General features: G+C 50.3%; 1 long non-coding RNA gene across 2 annotated transcripts; it reads right to left on the bottom strand.

Moving 5' to 3' along the window:
- Positions 1-2,462: 2,462 nt before the first annotated feature.
- Positions 2,463-6,651, bottom strand: LOC147828229 (uncharacterized). Of its 2 annotated transcripts, XR_015451121.1 has the most exons (5): positions 6,555-6,651; positions 5,766-5,854; positions 4,261-4,498; positions 3,507-3,802; positions 2,463-3,419 (listed from the first exon to the last, which is right to left on the bottom strand). It is a non-coding gene; the product is annotated as an uncharacterized LOC147828229 (long non-coding RNA). The 2 variants fall into 2 exon arrangements; XR_015451122.1 differs by lacking the exon at positions 4,261-4,498 and having other exon boundaries at positions 2,464-3,419.
- Between the last annotated feature and the right edge of the window lie 184 nt (positions 6,652-6,835).

The following is a 6,835-nucleotide window of genomic DNA, read 5'->3' as shown; positions in this document are numbered from 1 at the left end:
GGTGGCACTGGGAGCAGTAGGCCACGTGGAGGCTGTCCTGGCTGGGCTGAAGACCGATCTGGGGAGCCAAGTGGCCCTGGGCACAGAGCGCCTTCAGGAGGATGAAGTTGGTACAGCTGCCCTGGTGGGAAGAGCAGAGAGAGAGGAGATGGCCGAGCGCCCCTGGAACTGGGCCAGAGGATGCAAGCACCTGGCTGGAGGGTGGGCCTGGATGAGCCACCTTCCCTGGTGCTGCCCTCCAGCCTCCACTGCCTCCGGGCTCAGTCCAGGCATCTGACAGCAGGCAGGCTGGGGGCTGAGCAGTGGATCTGAAAGGGGTGCCAGTCTGCATCCTTGGAGGGGAGGTGGGAGCCAGGCCTGGGCTTTGTGACCAGGGACAGGTCACATAAACTCTGCAGGTTTCTGTCTCTGGTGTGAACTGGGAAAGTGCACACAACTTTCCCACAGTTGCTGGGATGATTCATTGGGGACACCAGGATACCCGGGCATAGCTTTGACCCACAGGAAGTTTTGGCGACCCCCAGCCCTGAGCATCACACCTCCACGGAGGACACTCATAACCATGTGGATTTCCCCGTGTCCCAGGAAAGGACAGAAATGGATCTTTACAACCTGGTGTGTCTCCTGACCAGTGTGTCCCCCGAGCACATGCCCCAACACAACCCTGAGCCACAGTCGCAGAGGACAGGGGTCAGGGAAGAGCAGTGCCCACTGTGTCCACCAGGAGGGTCCCTGTGTTCTGGTCACTAGGCTGAGACCATGTTGGTGGCACCTGGTGGCAGCTGGGGTGACCGAAGTTACACAAGGTCATGGTGCCCTAAAAAGCAGATTGGGAGTTATGGCTTGTGTCTAGGTGTCCCCCCAAAGCCTCATGTGGTCCTAGAGGGGGGTCTCTTTCAGAGGTAGCTGGATCTAGAGTGTGTGATACTGGGATTAAGGGTGTGTGATTACTAAGTCAGTCCACTGATTGGTTTGGCATAGTTCTGGGTGTGAGTGCTGCCTGCCCTAAGGCTGTGTAGCCTGGGTGGACTATAAGGGACAGAAAGAGGGTCCTTCCTTGTCACTTGCTGCTTGCTATTTCTGCTGACTTCTGCCCACCATGAACTGTGTCTTGTCTGTGATTCCTCTTGGCCATGCCACCCTGACTTGGAGCCAGCTGACCATGGACTGAAACTTCTACAAACTGTGAGCTAAATAAACCTTTCCTCCTTTAGCTTTGGGTGTGGGATGTTTTGCCTCAGCAACAAGAAAAGTAACTAAGACACAGGGGCAAAAAGGAAGGGCAGGGCCGGGACTCAGCCTCCAGTAGTGTCAGGACCAGAGCTCCTGACAGCTCTGTCCCCAGGGCCATGCTGAGGCCCTATTCTGGATGCCCTGGGGAGGCTGGCACTCTTGGGTGTCTGGGAGGTCAGAATGTTTGGGCCACATGTTAGCTAACAGCAGGTGTTGGAGGTCAGAGGTTGGAGGCATGTGAGCAGGACATAGAGGGTGTCAAGGGACACGGGTGTGGGCATGTGGCTGGGCAAGAGTCCCAGGATAGGGTAGGGTAGCACGTGGGCAGAGAGAGGGTAAGGAGGCCCATGTTGTGCTCAAGGGTGTGTGCTTGAAACCAAGGCATAGGAGCGGAAGGCAGAGATGGGCCAGGAGTAGCCTGGCCCAGGGTGGGGGCACACTGGCTCCATGACCAAGTGCTGGCCTCTGGGTCCTGTGGGTGGGCAAGGATGGCCCCACAGTTAGAACTGGCCACTGGTCATGGTGTCGTCCCTCTTTACAGGGCAGTTCGTGGCTTCTCAGTGTCTCTAGCAAGGGCTGGCTTCTTAGCAGTGCTATGGGGACACAGAGGCAAGAAGCTCCCAGGTGGAAGCCACAGATCCTGGGGCTGGGCTAGGCTGGGGTGGGGTGAGAGGGCGAGCTCCCCTGGGTGCTGCCCTGCCTGGCCAAGGTGGGGGTGTCTCAAGCTCATACATGACACCTAGATACAGGAGAGGCTGCTGTGCCGTCCAGGTGTTGCCTGGAAGGAGCCCCCCACTTGTTTCATTGAGGGCAAGGACTTCAGTCTTCTAGAGCCCCAAGTGCATTCATGGCCTACTGGGAAAGCTGCTTGGTGGCAACACCTGGCAGGACAACCGCAGCAGATGTGGACACCTGGCCTACCCATGTGTATCCTCTGAGAATTATAGTGAGTTAAAATGTTGGCCTCTTTGCCCCGAGAAACAGACTCCACAGGCAGATTCTGGGCTCATGACATCCAGGCCACAGTCCCAGCAGCCTGGTTCTGAGCCCCAAGGGAACTGGGCATCCAAACACTTGGATGCAACTCTCCAACCAGGGATACTGTGGCCCTGGAGATGCTGAATCTTCTGGTCCTGTTTCCCTGCTCTACACTGAAGGATGGGGCATCCCAGTATTACAGACAGGTAAGTTAGGTAGAAATATTATAGGCAGTCAGACCGGGCTAGGTCCTCCAAAGACTCATTGCAAAAGATAAGAACTGTGGCTGGAGTGTCATTAGTTAAACTGGCTCGAGTCTCATTAGTTAAAGGTCAGGACTGAAGATAAAGATGAAATGACTAGGCCTACATTCCTCCCTGAGGAATAAACAGTATACTATAATCAGTATTACCTGGCCCAACAAAGCCTAGCTAGAGAGGCATCAGTCACCTGGGTGGGTGACCAGGACCTCCTGACTCATCTCTTCTTCCAAAAAAAGTCCTTGTTCTTTCCATGTACTCTTGCTACATGACTTGCTTCTCCATTGATTCAATATTACCATACTTGTAATCTTATTGGTTAATCATAGTTTTGTCCAATGTTGTACCTACTTCGTGATTTTGTACCCACCTTGTGATTTTGCTCTATAAGACTTCCTCTACAAAGTGGACTCATTGGCAACTCACTAGGGCCCACTCCTGTTCCTCAGGAGCTATATCTCTCCTCCTCCATAAAGATTTCCTACTCTTTTTTGGGAGAGAAGGGCATGCTGGGGGGTTGAACTTAGGACCTTGTGCTTGTCAAGAAGGCATGGCCTACAACCCCAGCTCAAGATTTCCAACTCTCAACCTCCTTTGTTACTTAAAATTCATTGTTTAATTTTGGAGAACACAAACTTGGTGTATGTGAAATCTAACAGGTTGAGAGTTATGCTATTTCCCATATATCATTTAGAGTCCTATGTCACTGGGAAGGAAAGTCCAGCTCAGAGACCAGTTGGTTCTGGAAGGGGCAGTCTTCAAATGGCAGGATGACAATGAAGTGCATGAACCCTGACTGTGTGGGGATGTTCGTCTAGGCTCCTCTCACTCTACATCTCCCTGGAGCCTCAGAAATCTGTAACACACACAGTATCCTCATCCACTGGTAGGAAACTGAGGCACAGGTGAGCAAGGCTGGTTCCAAGGTTGCCACACTGGTGCTGGAGTCTGGGGAAAGAAAGAAACAAAAGTCCTTCATAGAGCTCACATTCTAGCCATAGGAGGCTCTGCAAGTGGGATTAATCAATAACTTACTTAGGAGGACTGTGGAAATTGCTCAGAACGAGGAGAGAGTATAAGTTTAAGGTAGAGCTGAAGCAGGGAATCTAGACCTCCTCCTGTGTTCTTGTTCTTAAGTCCTCCAGGATGTCCAGTGCCCATGTGGAGCTATCCACACATGTGGCAGCCTAAGAAGGACATGACCTTAGTGCTGACATCCTGGGGTCTTGTTCTTGATCCACTGCTCTGAGCAATGATCTGAGGAAGCTGGAAATCTCTCTGAGCTTAGTTTCTTCTGCAGTAGGATGAGACTTTGATGCACCCCAGTGCTGCTGTGGGGTGAAATGAGACAAAGATATCAATGGCACCGCATCTGAGGCTACTAATGTTGCCTCATGGTTTTTCCCCTAGCACCCACAGGAGCCCTGGATGAAAGTAAGGAAAGGAAGAGAGGAAGTGAGCAGCTAAGGAAGGGATTGGGGTGGTGGGAGACAGACAGAGGGAGAAGTGACCAGGCTCCTGCACCCATGACCTCTCTGTCAGGCATGCAACTCTCTCACCCGGATCTCCATCAGCCTCCATGGGAAGGAGGGGCACAGGTGTGTGGCTCTGCCCTTGGCCCAGTAGCTCTGAGAGTGACCAGGCCTCAGCTCCTGGATCTGCTCCTGCCCCCAGATGGAGTCTCTGCACCTCCCACCCAAGAGCTCAGCAGCCTTTGAGACTGTGGGGTGAGCCAGGTGAGAGGGGGCTGAGGCCAGGGAGCTCCATGTTCAGGGTCAAGCACACTCACCTCTTTATTAACAGAGCCAAGGCCTCAGGGCCACCCCAGCGACTCAGCTCTGCAGATCCCAGCACCCAGCCACAGCTGATTCAGTCCAGGCCAGGTGCTGAGCCCTGCAGGACAGCTGGGGACCTTCTCATTCAGTCCCCAGCTGTCAGAGGCCACAGCACAGCTGCTCTCTCACTCAGTGAGCCCTGGCTTCTTCCTCTTGAGCCCTCAGAGCACTGGCAACAGCAGCGGTCCTGACCTGGTAAAGTGTCCACAGCTGAACTTCCAGGCTGCACCTCCAGCCTGCACCACCCAAGGACTCCAAAGCTCTGGATCCTCCTTCTGGGACTCAGCCCAGCAACAGTAGAGCTGCCTCTTCTCAAGGCACAGAAAGGATTCCACGTCTTCCCTAGGGCAGTTCTCTGACACCCACCTCTGCCAGGTCCCACTCTATCAGTTCTGAAATGGTAGCCCTGTGTGAGATTAGGACAATTCTGGTGACCACTGAAAATCAGAAAGTGTCCAGAATGCCACTGCCAATGCAGGGTGGAATGGGCTAAGGGTAGAAAAGGACAATTCTCCTGTATATCAGTCTCCTTGTTGTTACTATAACAAAATACCCAAGGCAACTAACTTTTAAAGACAATTTTAAAATTGTGGCTCTTGGTTCTTCTAGAAGTTCTCTTCCAGGACCAGATAGCCCCATGGCCCCATCTTTCTGGCCTCTGGAAAGGGGGGTGCACCATGCTAGTGTCTAGTGAGGCAACTGACACCAGGAGCCAGGAGAAAAAGTGGAAGAGATGGGTGTCCCACAAGCCCCTTCCCCAGCGACCTAAAGACCTCCCTTCAGGCCCCACCCCCTAGACTGTCCACCTTCTCCCAAGAATGCCACCCTGGGGACCAAGCCTCTACATCACAAGCTTCTGGGGGATACTCATCCAAACCAGGTTCTGCACTAAAAGTAAGACTTGTGTTTCACAAAAAACCAATACAGTGAAGAAATAAGACTCACACTGGAAGAAGGTGTTTGCAACAGGTGAGGAAGAGTTAGTATCCAAAATACATAAGGTTAATGGAGCAATAAGGAAGCAATAAGCTTGCCCATCAGAGAAGGGCCACACCACACCATCAAACAGCTCCTCACAGGGGAGGAAAGAGGAAGGACTAAGGTGAGGACTAGTCCTCTCAGAAACTGGGAAGAGGTTAATTAAGGCCACAGTGAGACATCCAATCGCTAGGAGCAAATACAAAGCTATAACAATGACAGCCATGCAGGATGCACAGTGGGAGATGCTGATGTGTTGTGGGAGGACCCTAGATTACATCTATCCTAAAGGACAACTATTCAAAATATCCCATTATTGCAGACAACTTCAAAAGAAAAAACCTACAAACCCAAGCTGGATACCACAGAGAAATACCGGGTTACATATAGTAAGGATCCATTTTGGTCCTGTTAGGAAAAGGTTTGCCATCATCTTCTGTGCATATAAAAACAAGGAAAATAAGAATTCAAAGAATCTTACCGCAGAGATATATGTGCACCAGCGTTTACGGCGGCACAGTTGGTAATAGTGAAAGCTTGGAAACAGCCCAAGTGCCCATCAACTGGAAGCTGGATAAAGAAGATGTGGTTTTTTAATACAATGGAGTACTACTCAGCCATAAAGAACGAGAAACTAGAGACATTTATAGCTAAATGGATGCATCCTGAGGCCATACTCTTAAGTGAAATAAATAGGACACACGTGTAAATACCGAATAGTTTCTCTAGTGTGAGAAACTGAGAGTGTAAATAAGGATACACACTGATGAAATGGCCTAATAACATATTTCTCGGATTGTATTTCCATCGCTTGTCATATGAATGTATCAAAATTTAAATTAGGGAGAAGTTTGGCTTATGTGGAGTCTGCTAACTAACTGGAGTTTTTTTCCAGATCATTATTTGTTCAATACTGGTTTTGGGGATCTTTCTGAAACAAATCACATCCTCTGGTGTCTTGTTGGTGTTTGAGATGCTTTTTTAAGTTATATTGGAGAAAATGTTTAAGTGCTTTAAGTTTTGTTTTTGGTTGAGTTCTACTGTATTTTGAATATTATTGTAGTTCTTTTCCCCTTGCATTGTTCTTCTCTCTTAATGGTTTTAATTTTTTGTATGTGTGTTGTTTGATAATAAAGTTATTTTAAAAAAATTTTTTAAAAAAAGGAAAATAAAGCTGATCAAGTATATTTCCCCTCCCCTTCCCAGTATGATGCTCCTCACCCTTTGAACGCACAGTCTGCAGAGTCCCCCACCCCACTGTGTCCCCCACCTGCCAGCCCAAGTGCTAGCCTGCAGGAGGTCACAGAAGGCCAAGCCCAGCCTACTCCTCTGAGAAACCAGGTCTGTGTTCTCCCTTGGAACCTGAGCTGACCCAGCATAGTGAAAGTGACCACAGTGTGTGACTTCTCTGAGCTTATGTCATAAAAGCTTCTGCATTATCACTGCAAATACCCTCTCATGAGGCTCTGAGGCACCATGAAAAACTACATCACTTCCCCTCCCTGATGCCCATGCTCTGAGGAAGCCCGAGTCACCTGGAGAAGTCAGGTG

Source organism: Heterocephalus glaber, unplaced genomic scaffold (assembly GCF_053883595.1).
Source record: "Heterocephalus glaber isolate CG9 unplaced genomic scaffold, H.glaber_assembly_v1.0 deba00001195, whole genome shotgun sequence".
Lineage (NCBI taxonomy): Eukaryota > Metazoa > Chordata > Mammalia > Rodentia > Bathyergidae > Heterocephalus > Heterocephalus glaber.
Note: the sequence above shows the minus strand (reverse complement) of the source record. Positions and strands in the feature narration are given on the sequence as shown.